The sequence below is a fragment of the Sturnus vulgaris genome, chromosome Z (assembly GCF_052056855.1).
Source record: "Sturnus vulgaris isolate bStuVul1 chromosome Z, bStuVul1.hap1, whole genome shotgun sequence".
NCBI lineage: Eukaryota > Metazoa > Chordata > Aves > Passeriformes > Sturnidae > Sturnus > Sturnus vulgaris.
The window spans coordinates 66,181,726-66,195,807 of NC_142283.1; the positions used below are offsets into that span (position 1 = coordinate 66,181,726).

Below are 14,082 nucleotides of genomic sequence, written 5' to 3' on the forward strand. Positions count from 1 at the left end.
TCAAAAACCAGCTTGAATTATTTTGTTCCAAATGAATATGGACATGCAAAAAGGTTTATCTGTGCAGGTGGCTCTTGTACAGGAAACAGAATTATCCACAGTTTGACAAAAGGTCACAAAGGAATAAATGCAATTCTTTTTGAACTTGACAACAATTTATTAGAGCTTTACTTAATTTAAGTAACAAAATGGCACACTAAAGCTTTAGAATTCTCTTTTGTATACATTCGTTTCACCATCTTCACTTGTCTGAAAATAAACTGTCCATAGTGAAAAAGAAGTCAGTGTTGAAAGACAGTTAGTTAACCCTTTGGGTAAAATTTTGAGATTAAGTCATAAGATCTTACTTATTTTCCTTTCTTTTTCTGAAATCTTTATAAAAAAAATCTATGTGTTCAATGGTTGTTTTGCTCCAGACTGAAAGTGATGTACTTTTATATAGTAGTGGTATGTAAGGAAAATGCAATGGGAAGAAATTAAAACACTGTTTTTGAATCGGCAGGAATTATTTGTAATTGACCTGCAAAGTATGTTTTTCATGCTAAAGTCACATCTGATTCCAATAAGTATTGGCGAGAAGAATCTGGCTTGTGTCTGAGAGCAAATTTCAGAAATTATTTTTTTGACTGTTTGCAATGGCTGCATGCCAGCCAACACTGACTGCTTCCACAGCAGCTTCTATTGGCTGATTAACTCACATGTGTACAGGCTGAGACCTGATCTGTGTCATGCTTAAGTTTGGGCACAGGACACAAAGCATGCATCCAGATTTTGAAGAACCTTCAGTGTGAGGAACTGTAAAGTTACAATTATTCATATCCATGAAAAGATTAACTCCACAGATGTAAGCACGTGTTCCTGTACAGATTCATTTAGTCAGATGGAAAATTCAAGTTTAAAGATAATTTTTTTTGCCTATACCAGGAGACTATATGCCAATATATTCTGAAAAATTGGCTACTAGCTCTTAGCCACACCATCTGCAAAGCTGTGCACTTTGCCCACAGCACTCTCATTCATGACATGACATAGCAGTTTGATGTCTGCCAGTTCAGAACTGATGTGACTAAGAGTGAGTTTAGGAGAACTTTGTAGCCATGCACTTTTCCTGTACATTTATCATTGTCATGCAGCACAGGCCATACCACAGGAACCCTATGGGTCTGTGCTGATAACATTTTTCTCTGACCAACTATTTTTGTTCTGTTTTCTATCTTTCAGCTAATGCTTAATCTATAGAATCCCATGACAACGTAATTACTTTGAAGAATTTTCAATAGGGAACCATGTCAAAAGCTGTTTGGGTATTAAAAGGGAATAGATTATCTGTTTTGACACATTTCTACTTTTTTAAGATCTTTATATTTTTTCTTTTGAAACACCTCCTTAGCTCTGCTTTAACCAAATCATCATCTCTCATGCACATTTAAATACTTTCTGGTGGATAATAGAATTTTCCTTGAAAATTAATTTGAGTATCCAATATGATGTATTTAAATTTTTAAAAAATGTAATCTGGAAGCATTTCAGACTTTTTTTTCTTTTTAAATGTAATTTTTTTTGTGTGTGTGTGGGGGGGGGTTCATTTTCTTTTCTTTTTTTTTTTTCTTTCCCTTTTTTCTTTTTTCAATACTTTTAGGCAAATTTTCTATTTGCTTATATAAGTGAATAGAAATGAAGTGAAATCATTTCTTCTGTGTTCTTGGCTTTCTGAGTAGTCTTCTTTACCTACTTCAACTTCTGTATATATATGTCAACGATGCTTGTTGACACGTGGTGAGGGGTTGCCCTGATGAGGACTTCTTGGGTCATTCTGTGTTCAAGCCAGAGCTTTTTTTGACAGACTTGCCTGAGAAGAAGTTCACCTCCCTAGCCTGTGAAGCCACGGCTTCATTGATCTCTGGTGCATTCTCTGACTATGAGTGTGGAGGGCAGGTTGGCAGCAACCTCTGTGCACAGTTTCTACTTCCAGAACCTGACAAAAGTGTAATGATGCTCTTTGGAAATTTTTCCTTACTATCTGCTTGCAGTAGGAGAGCAGATACCATACAGGAGTGCATTTATTCATGATGAGTTATTTATGCCACTTAGGTAGTCCAGGTGTATTACAATAGGGCACAGAGCTGACTGGTGTGACAGCATGGGGCACTTGTGGATTTGAGGAATATATCGACTACATGGATTGCAAGGGGACCTTGTGAGTGTACAGAACTCAGATAGCAACCCCTGGCACATTCTCTGCAGTGCTTTACCATTCACTCACAAAGTCTGCAGTAGCTGGACAGAGTGGAAAGCCAGGAAATTAAAACCTGAGGTCACCTTTGGGCCTTCGGGAGTAATTCTTCAGCACAGTGTATGACTAAAGCGCAGACAAATGACATTTAAGAGCATTTTTACTGAGCTCAGCAGCTATAATAGAAAAAACATGTTAAAAACATTTTAAAAATCCAAGCTTGTATCCCATTCATTGCAAAAATTGTAATTTTGAAGAAGTCTCAACATGGCCCTGACAATAGCTCTGAAAATCTGTCACTTGAAGAATTTCTGGACATTGAACCATAAGAGAAAGCCTGCTTTTCCATCAGGTGCATGAATAATCTAGAAATCTGCATTACCTGGAGATTTTCAACACTTGAAAAATCAGTGTCTTTAGCTTTTTAAAATGCAAACTTAAGGACGGAAAAATGGTTAAAAACCAGACATATAACCAATACATTTTTTTTTTTTTTGTCCGAGACACTGCAGAAGTGCAGAACCTACCCCTAAATCCATTCTGCAGATTGAGTTACCATTCAGGTTAGTATCACTGTGAAGTCTGAGATGTTTTACCCTCAAGCACTGGAAAATAAAAGTTCAAGCTGGGTTTTGCCTAAAATCCTTAAAAATTCGCAGAAGGACATGGTATGACTTATTTCCAGTATGTATAAAAGTCCCATGGCAACAAAAATGATTCACCTTATAGAAACAAGAAATGAGTGACTCTGATTTTACAGCTACAGAGGGGAGAAACTCCTTTGGGTGAGAGTTGGTGGGTGAAGAAGCCCCCAAAAATCACCACAGCAAGCACAGGTCATCTGAACTCTTCCACTGAATAGTAGCTTCTCCCTTTCCTAGCACCATCCCTCCTCTTTGTTTTCATTTGTAACACCCTGTTTTGTTTTGTTAATCTGGGCTCTTCTTTTGTTGTGGTGCTAGAAGCCATGTCAGAAAACACCTTTAATTTACACTTGCTCTCTGCTGTGCTCAGTCACTTGTCACACAGGGTGGTGGATACCAGCAGCTTTCATGGTATGTATCTGAAAAAAGGACCAAAAGCAGTGAAATAACAACAGTGTGAACACTTAAAAATTAATAGCATTAGAAACATCCACACGTTATTTTTTATCTGTGATTTCCTTAGAGTTTCCAAAATGTAAATTTTTGTTTAGCGTTTAAGACGCTTATATTCTACATGAAAAAAAAAGGCAAATGAGCAAAACCAAGAAAATCTTTATTCAAAGAAGTACTTTGTTGAAATTTCTGCAGCAAAAACTGCAAGCACCCCATGCCCATCTTCTTCAACCCTGCCCCAGGGCTGCTCCTCCAATTTGTGCTCGCACAGCTGCACTGTGACCTTGTTCACTTCTCTGAGCTGACAGCCACAGAGTTGGTTTTACCTAAATTATATTTAACCTGGCTCAGCCCCAGTTCAGCTCATTGCTTTAGCTCATTACGTGGAAATGAACATCCACGGATGGAGAGAGCCATACTGCTCAATCCTCTGTTTTCAATGAGAGAAGTCATCATAATCCCCAACCTCTGCATCAGATTTGATTGTGTCAAAGAGTAATTTGAAGTGACATTGGTGTACTAGAGTGCTAATCAACCTAAAGCACTAATCAATTAATGTGGAGGAACCTACCTGAGTATAATGTATTAGTAATAGGCATTTTCTCTGTATCACAAAGAACCTGTAAAGCAGAAGGCATAAAAGTAAGATTCTTTCCACCTCACAAGCAGAGAAACCTTCAGTGTCAAATGATGAGAGACGCTGCATAACAGAGGATCAAAAGAGGTATACTGAAATGAAAATGATTGCAGATAACAAAAATTGCTCCCAAACATCCAAATGAATGTTTCATTAATTAAGTTTTGAATTCATTCATGCTAAAGAGTTAAAACAAATTGCAATCTTTTAGATACTTTAATAAGTTGCTTTCAAAAATTCTTGTAATAAATGTCCCGAGAATGGCCCAAATAGTTTAATCAAAAATACATAATTCAAGGCATATGATGAAGCTGTAGCAGTAAGACCCATTCTTCCTATTTGCTCTGCAAATAATCCCGGAGTACCTGTGCTTTGCTATGCTGGGTGTGTGGCTGACTGAGTTTAGCACCAGCGTGAACAGAAGGGGGTGGTGTTACCTTAGCTTGTGCAAGACTACTTCCCAGGAATGGAGCAAAAAAACTACCCCAACTTCATTAGATCCACTGAAAGGATAAGATACCTAGGAAAAGAAACAAACTGACGTTGTTTACATTAAATGAGACTTCTAAAACTTTTTATTGTAATTTGATATGGCTTTTCACCACTTCTACTTAGCCTTGTGGGGCTGGCTGATTTACAAAAGACACCTGAAGTTCGTACAGATATTTAGATTACAGTTCTGCAGCATTACTTCACAACGCTCAGTTTCCATGCTATTTTACTCTTGAAAATCCATTACATATGTTACCAGATGATGTAGTCATAAGAGATACCTAATCTGAGATTCAGAAGGCTCTCTCTGTATTTACAGCTTGCTGGAGACTGGTGGGAAACGAGAGAAGATGAAGCAATATGTCACAGCTGTGGAAAGAGAATCACAGGTGGGTACCCCGTGGTCATGGTAATGTCAAGTAACACCTCTGCTCCAAGGAAAACCTCACAGCAGGAAAATTGGGATGAGCTGTGCCAGTGAGACCAGGAAACTTACTGGGAACTTATGTACAGGAGGTCCAAACTAGAAAGATTTTTGTCTTTTGCTTGTGTGTGTTTGTACAAAGAGTCTTTGACAAAGTAACAATTGATCTTTGGGACTGGTTATGCAGTCAAAATGCCACATTTTAACTCATTGATAAAACAGTGCTTACATAAGAAAAATATATTACATAACTATACTCACAGCTAGGTTTTTATAAAAGGGAAAAATTTATGGGATAAACACATTCTGGCACAAAAAAAATGCTAAAGTATTTATGTCAGTTGAGGAGAATACATTTAAGAATGATATGGCAAACAAAAAAATACGCTGCTATTCTAACAGCTTCTTAAAATCCAGTTAGAATTATTAATCTAAAGATTACTTTTCTGAGCTTATTTTAGAAATATGTTTTTCATCTAAGTATCTTGAAGCAGTGTATGAACAGATTTTCTTCCAAAAACTTTCTCTGAGGACGGGAAGGAATTTTCATAGCCATAGTTTTTCAGACAGCTTAACTTATATTTTTCTCCTGCACTGCTGATAATTTTGATTCACAAAAATGTCAAGCTTTTAAAAGGTTTTATTCCTTTCCCAAGGTGAAGCTAAGTGTTCCTAACATCATGCAAAGTAGTCTGAGGAGAAAAGAGAGTTTTGAAAACATGCATTTATGACTCTTTGAAGCTGTGATAACCACTTGGAACCTTGGCAGTGTATCGTCAGTGACCTTTTCTTGTGAGCACTCATAATTGCAGAGATATTAATTAATTAAATTTTACTAAAATGTTTTGAAGATGTAAGATTTCAGATACTGTAAGTATGACATAAAATCTAATGAACTGTCTACTTATCTCCAGAAGAGTCTGCTTACGGGAATATTTATGCACAGTAAAATATTACAAACTGTAGAATTCAGAGAAGCAGCATGAAATTTTGGTGTAGGAAGGAAAAGCCACAATCAGTAAGATATGTATCTACAGTCATCCTCTTCTATGCAAACATGGCTTTCAGTAAGACCAGTACAATACATACATTGAATTTTTTTTTCCAGTACAGTCTAACAAGTTCTACATACTGCCTGGAGGAAAGTCTACAGTCTCAGGAAAAAAGTGTTCTTAAAATACTTGGTTTGGAAGCATCTGGTCTCATGCTGCTCATCATAAAATGTTAGGTTTGCTTGATGTTGCAGGTTAACATGGCCAAATGTTACTGAAAACACAGTATTGGATGAGAAAATTACTTCAATTTTTCTTATTCCCAATTTAACAGTGAAATTAAGCATGTGCTTAATTTTAAGTACATGTGTAAATCTTACTGAAATCAGTAGGATTTAGGCACATATTTAAGTGCTTTTCTGAACCAGAGCCAGTAAAGAAATATGACTAATCTCATTATTAAAGGAAACAGGAGTTAGTCCAAGTTACTTAATCACAAACAGTCTGTTTATGGGGAAAGAACTGTACTTTTTGCATCTTCATTGTTTCAGACTTTAAAAAAGAAATACAAGCCAGAAAGGGAAATTCAGCTTTCTATAATATGATGATGCTATAATTTGTGCAGTAACACCTTCACAATAGTTCTTTTGCATGTTTGTGCTACTGACATTTCCCACCCCCCAGCAAGTCTATCCTCAGGCTGGCAATCCATTTCAAAGTTAATCCTCACAGCTCCACAGCAATGAGCGAAGCAACATGAGCTGAATGCTGGCTGAGGTTTTAGACCTCAGGGCTGGGTGTTTTCTTCCTCCTTGCATAATGCCTAAAGAAGAATTAAAACAATTTTCTTAGATTTGCTATTCAAAACTGTCCAGCTACTCAGTTTGTGGCTTTTCCCTGTGGATTGCAAAACGCATACATAATCTTGGTACATCCTACCTAATCTGCAGGTGAGTAGTTTTGATTTGGCAGTATAAATCAGGTAATGTGTTTTTTGTTGAATGCGAGTATAATTCTCAAAAAAGTGAATACTACACAGAAATCCACAAGAATAATTATTTCAGACTCTAATTCAGAAGTTTCATTCTGTGGAAATTGTCACCTATTAACATTGAAAGACAATGAAAAAAAATTCAGGGGAAATATTATCAACTGATCTATAGTTGGGGAGTTTCACTTTTTTTCTATTTTTCTTTTTTCCTCTCCCCCCCCCCCCCCCCCTTCATTTTATTAAGGAAAAATCTGGTCTATATATAATAAAAGAAAATAGAAGTTCCAATATTTTAACTTTTTACACAGAAACACATGTGCCAATCATTAGATTCATTTTATGGGTGCAAAAATTCCTTCTAAGATAAAGAAGAGGAAGAGAGCATAAAGCAGCAGGGACATTGTCACAATTCAAAACAAAGAGGAGAAAAGTAAAATTTTGACTACAAGAAAATAACAACTAATGGAAAGACAGAAACCACATATACAACAGATAGAAAACCAAGTTTCCTTTTGATCTCTTTTTTTTTTTGATCCAGTCTAAAAATGTTTTCTGTCCTAAAGTTTACCAAATAGGCTTATAGGAGTTGAAACTCAAAGCAATTCTTTGCTAGTTTCCAAATACAAATTTCTTGATATTACATTGCAAGCCTAGTTAAGAACTGAAGACTGGTTTTATTACTCGTTTTTATCATGACCCTCTACAGTTGTCTATATCCTGTAGGTAAGAGATAATTAATACAATAAACTACCACAGAGATACTTTTTTCCATCTATGAGGTTAATTAGAAATCTAATTTGTTCTGGGATGCTAGCTGCCCATTTTATTTTTTGATCTTCCTGGGGTTGCTGTTATATGATGGGATGCTGGGATGTAATTGAACATACTTTCTGCAGCTTTTATGTATACTAGCCCTTCTAAGAGGAGTTGTAGAGAATGAAACATGAGGTTATTAAGCAGTCTAGTACAGTCAGTCTATAGTAAACACCTGTTTCTCTGCTGTGGCTTACATTTGTGATTTTGCCTGAATTAATTGTAGTGCTGATCATGGCATAAAAAATTAACTGGCTGCTAGCATTTCTGTGGCAAACATCCAGTTTCAGAAACCTATAAATTAGGTGTAAAATTTTCTCCAAACCGAAATGTTCAGTTTTAGTTATTCAAAACTTTGCCCTGCTTAAGAAAACAATGGCCTTAAGCTTTGAGTTATAGCTGATATTCAATAAGCTATATTTGATGTGTATTTAAATTGGGAAATAATTTACACTTTTTGTGTACTCTGTGTATCTTTTCATAGCTCTCCACATTATTCAGTGGAAACAAGATAACCTGAAAATCCATGTCTATAAATTAGATATGCAAAGAGCAACAGAGGAACAACTATACTGGGCAGGAAGGCTTTAATGACAGAAATCTGAAACTGGTGATAACTAATTTGAATCAATTTTGAAATCTGGTCTTCTCTGACCATCTTAAAATTTAACACTGGGAACACTGCCATCAGTGTAACTGTACAGCAAAAGAGAAAGGTGCTAACAAGAAAGGCTTCAACAAATACCTCTTGTCAATTCTTAGGTGTCTACCCTGTAATATGTCCTTTAGAGAAGGGAAGTTTTCTAGACAAGGCGATGAGCAGATTTTCTTACCTGCGGATTTGGTGACAATGGGTACAAAGATTGCCTGGGTCAAAATATTTTTGCAGAGTGTGCCACTGTGTAAGCCACTGCAGTGCTCATTGTGGCAGAACACAGGAAAAATGATTAGGAAGTCTGGTGTAGTAAGAGCATAAGCCTCTGCTCGAGGTAATTTTGCAGTGTAAATTGCAAAGCCTGTGAAGCTTTTCTTAAATAAAGATTACTGGGTTAAACAAATGCTTTAACTCCCTGATAGTGAGTGGTTTATGTTTCAGAGTCTTCTGATGAATATCAATTTTGAGTAACAGATAGACTAAATGATCACAATGGGTTGTTTAACTGGGAAATCTTTCAACTCCCTGTTTGCATTCATGCCCAGATAGTAACCAAATAGCAAATGTCAACAGACAGCAAATTCACAATACAGTGACAGTTACCACCAAAGGAAGGGTTTTCTGGAGGCCATTTTTATCATAAGTGAAAGTATATCTTGAGCTGAGAAAATAACAGCAGATTGATTCAGCACACTCACCTGTAAATTCATCTAATTCCCATAAAAGACTAAGTGCACCAGGGGTGTTGTGAGGATCCAGTTCACAAACCAGGGAACCACAGTAGGAGGTACCTCACAGTAGGAATTAACGTGGAAGTTGTGAGTTTGCTTCCAAAGATAAAATAGAAGTAAAAGAAAAAGAAATTAGAATTTGACATTTCTGAAACTTCTGAACAATTTGTATATCAATAGAAACATTTAAGTCCCATCAATTTACTAATCAGAATTTCAAGGAGGGGACAGAAAAATATTATATAAGGATATCAGGAATGTAATAGTTTCTATTAGCTGTTGAACTGATTCCTGAGACGTGGATTAGTTTAAACACTCCTGCAGAAGTTCAGGAAGACAAGTTGCCACTTAAAACAATGTGCTGTGCTCTCGGTTGGGTATGCAGGGGTCTGTGTTAAGTCTGTGACTTAGCCTTCCTTTTTCTCTCAACGTCAATGGTTACAGATATGAAACGGGAGCTTGTGGCTTCTATTTTCAATCTACGTTTACATCTGTGAGTGATTTCAGTTTTTCATCTTTTAGAGTCCAGATGGATGGTAGAGTATTGTTGGGATTGGCCTTGATGAAAGCAATTAAAGAGAGGTTTTTCAGCAAAAGTCAATATGGGCTCTTGTTTCTTGTCAGTCTTCCTAACTTGGCACATGGCCCCCTCAGAGCCAAAAGCAGTGGTGCTGTCATGCAGTCTGCAGATTTGAAAATTATACTACTAGCTCAGTTTTATTCTCTCTTTAAACAAACACTGTGTGAACAGCTGAAACTTTGGAAGACCAGTTCCCCATGGCTCTCTCCTGTGATTGATGGTCTGGTGTCTAATCTAAGTTTTGACCTCAAGCTCCAGGCACCGTCTCAGTAGGTACTAATTTGGGTCTTTTTCTTCTAAGCAGCTATCCATTTTTATGTAAGCAGTGTCACTGCTTTTGTCATAATTAATTAGATTTTGAAAATATATTCCTATATTAAAAATTTTGCATATGCAGTTTCACTGCACTCATGCTACAATTATCATTTCTTAAGACAATTGTTCCAGCAACTGAATAGACCTGTTCCAGAAGTCCTGAAGACAGAATCTTGCTTGTAGTGATTGCACTCTTCTGTTCACCAGAAAAAAACCCAAAGTAAATGAAAACATATTTCTTCTTTCCCCACAGAGTAAAAGAATGAAAATTCTCAAAATTCATATTGATTCCTCTCACACTTTTGTGAGAATTGTTTTCTGAAGAGACAGACTCTTCCAAAGACATGTCAGAGACCTCAATCAATATGGGTAGATTAGATTTTAAGTCTTTATTTTGCCAGGATTTTGACTAGATTTTGGTTACATTCTTATCCTCTGGAAATTCTTATAGCCCAGGAGCTCAGCACTCAGGCATAAAAGTAGTCACTGGCTCATCTTATTAGTTGATAAATTTCAAACATACACATATGTCAAACTGTTGTCATTTCTGGGAACGCCTGTTTTGTTATAAACCTGAGGGGGAATAATACACAATGCCATGTCAAATTTATTCCATCTGATCTAATGCAGAGCTAGAACTAGTCTTCTGGTTCTTCTTAATGAAAAGGAAATATCCAGCTTCCTGTCATTTGCCACCAAAGAAGTGAGTGGACTGTGTGGGACTTTTACTTAGAGATTCACCCAACTGTTAATGAACACATATAAATTCTTAAACTTCCAAGGTAAGAACAATTTCCCTCCACACAGTAGAGTATTAAATCCTTCCACTCCCGTGGAGTAGACACAGCATCCATCAAACCTGCAGACATTCCAGGAAATGGGTATTTCTTTCAAATCTATTTTCATGCTCTGAAAAACTTTGAACAGCAATTTTACGTTATATTTGGGATAAATTTCCCAAGATAATGCTATCTTTTCACCACATTTTCTTCTCTATTTGACACAATAAGACTATTTTTGATCCAAGAATGTGTTCTGAAATATGTTTACCTTTCAAAGTAAATACCATTAATGAAAGTTTCCTTATATCTGGAATTATTAATTTCTAGTTGTCATGGGTGTATGCATCTGTGCATTGCTTGATTCTGTGATCTGAGAAATTTCATCCCATTGTTTTTATCTTAGCTGGGAAATATAAAAAGTAATAAGTACCACAGATCCTAACACTTCCAGAAAGGTAGAACTACAGGTATCAAATATCACACCTCTAATGAGTATGAAAAAATGGCAAGAAATTTGGTATGGCCTATACATGAGCTTTCACAAGTAAAATGTACATGCAGATCCATACAAACACTTTTTCGTTTAATCAATGGCAGTAAGAGGCGATATTATTACTGATTTTTTTTTTTTAACAGTTTTTTTTGAAAGCCATTGCACTTCTTAGTGAGCAAGAGTTGAGGTCTATTCTCCTTGCACCCCAGTCTGACTGTTCAATATAACTGTGAATATGACAGAACTTATTTTCCATGAATGTGCTCATAAGAAGAGTGCCCTTGACAAAGTCATAAATGACACTGTAAGTGGCAGCTGTGCTTTTGCTCTCTAGACTCAGCCTGTGTTTCAGGCTGAATCTCAAGAAAATCAGAGCCATGCAGCCTCACAGAAAAGCTGTTGCCTTCCACAGTGTGTAGGACTTTTAGGGACATAAAGACCATACAGACAGTCTTTGACCAAACATTATACAGTGATGGAAGTGAAGCAATGTTTGTTCTGATCTGGGAAGTATCCATTGACAGACTGCAGACAGTTCAGATAGTAACTCAGAAACTATCAACACAAATGAAAGGAAATCATAGGAGGAGGAAGAAGCTAATATTTCATCTTCAAAAAATGATAAACATTCCCACGTGAAAAAGACATTTATTCAGCTAATGAATAATTAGGATATTCAAAACAATGATGTTTTGTTAGGCAGTTAAGACCACTATCAGCAGTTGTGTTAAGCTGGCTTCCCATTTAGATCACCGTCATGAGGAGAAGTCCAATAAATTATTTTCTGCCAACCCGTGTAACACATCTGTTGGAAATATGAGAGAGGACCAAACACATCATACCAAGAGTATTTACATTGTGATGTCTAATGTTTTTAGCTATTTGAATTTATTTAATTAAACCATGTAATGAAAAAAAGAAGACGCAATATGATTGTCACTGAGAAAATGTGCAAATTGGTGAACTCTGAGTACCATCATTGATTTATTCCAAAAGTATCTGACACGGGCATCCATTTTAGACTGGATATGTGCAACTGCATTTTTACTTTTTCAAGATAAATATCAATTTACGCTTATATTTGTATAGAAAAAATACATTTATATGTTTTGATTTATGTAAAAATATGCCTGGATATGAAAGGAGAATTCAAAATGGCATCATTTACAGCGTTTGTGGTATAAAGAAAGGCCATACTTGATAATACAAATATAAGTTTTCAGGGAGTTTAAATGCCCAGGGCTTGACTCAGTAATTTAAACATAAGAGCATCATATTACAGTGAGACCCAGCCACTTCTGGACCTTCTGATTTGTCCCACTTCAACCACAAATCAGGAATGGAAAGGTCGCCCAGAAATAGGGATATGTTCAACCATTTCCAAGAACCATGTACTGTCTTCAACCAGTGTGGTGAGAACTGTGGGGAACGAAGAGGGAGGGCAAAGGAGATCTGCATCCACATAGAATTTTAGAAAGTAAAGCAAATCACAGTGAGCAGCAAAGAGGGCTAGAGGTAAATGTGAAACATTTGTCTACAGCTCTGAAATGTGCCTGTGAGCTCTGATCTGGTAGCAGCAATGCCATCAAAAGGGAGGTGCATGTTGAGTTATTTCACTGAACCAGGGAAGGAAAATTCTGCTGAAGAATAGAGCTAAAGAAATATTATTTTGTCTTAATTTTTTTTTTTCAGTAAGAAAAATCTTATAATTTTCCTGGGCATAATATATGTATGGTAGGAAAAAAAATCCATGTTAATAAGTCTGATTTACTCTTTTCCATCTCTACAGTTCTTCAGAGTAAGACTAATAGCTATTTAAACAAGAGTCTATTGCTTAATTTTTCCACTGCTTTAAAGTTAGTCTAAATGTGTCAGAAATATGAGCTACATTTCATTCAACTTGGTTACTTTTGGTAATCAGGAAGTACAGCTTAAAATGAGATTATCCTTTTATTTAGAGAAGTCCAGCCGTTAAGAGTTTAATCTGTTAAAACTGTTAGTATTGTCCAAAAACATGATGAATTGTGTAAATGAATAGTGTTTCAATGCCATTTTATGAAATCAAAATCATGACTAAGGTCATCTGAATAATCCTCGAGAATAACAGCTTTAAAGAGAGAAGATAGTTTGTAATAAAATACCCCTTACCAGCTTCCACCCATTGGGTAACCTGCTTTAACCCACCATGCTGACATGTCTCAGAGGTAGTGCTTCTGGAAATGTTACATCAGAGCCAGTGAAGCTGCCTAGCCAGTGCTGAAATACCATTTCTGGATCTGGGCTCCTGAAGAAGACACACCCAAGGGCAGCAATCCACGGGGCTGCAGCACAGCCCTAGTTTGAGGAGGCAGCTGATGGCAGGGATGGGAGAAGCTCCTATGCCTGCAGGTTAACAGAGATAAAGGAAAATTCCAAAGTCCCACAGGATTCATCTGTTTAAAACCAGAATTATTACCTTCTGCCATGACATGGCAACTTATACACTGTAGTTTTGTGTCTTCCTGAAACTTGTGCATATTCCTTGAGCATGGTCTCTGCTGGAAGGTGGATAGTCCTCATCAGGCATTTCTCGGGCACTTAGTTCCTTCATATATTTTCAGTTCAGTGTTTTGCGGGTCTTGGCCATCAAATTTTCATTGATATCATTTGTAGTCATGTACTTGAAAAAATGAAACCTCTGTGATCATGGTGCATGCCTGTCTTACTGTCCTCATTTCTCAAGCCTAAGCAACTTTGACAGTCAAACGAGGATTTTTAAAACAAAAAAGTTTGTGTAAGTTTCCCCATGCAAGAAAGTAGGCAGAAGAGTACCAACATAAACTATCCAAGGACATCTTGTCAATTCCT

The 14,082-nt window shown here is 36.6% G+C and overlaps 1 long non-coding RNA gene across 1 annotated transcript; it reads right to left on the reverse strand.

Moving 5' to 3' along the window:
* Window positions 1-155: 155 nt before the first annotated feature.
* Window positions 156-9,168, reverse strand: LOC148219893 (uncharacterized). Its single transcript, XR_015799324.1, has 4 exons — window positions 9,033-9,168; window positions 4,405-4,487; window positions 3,902-3,950; window positions 156-3,296 (listed from the first exon to the last, which is right to left on the reverse strand). It is a non-coding gene; the product is annotated as an uncharacterized LOC148219893 (long non-coding RNA).
* Window positions 9,169-14,082: the final 4,914 nt, after the last annotated feature.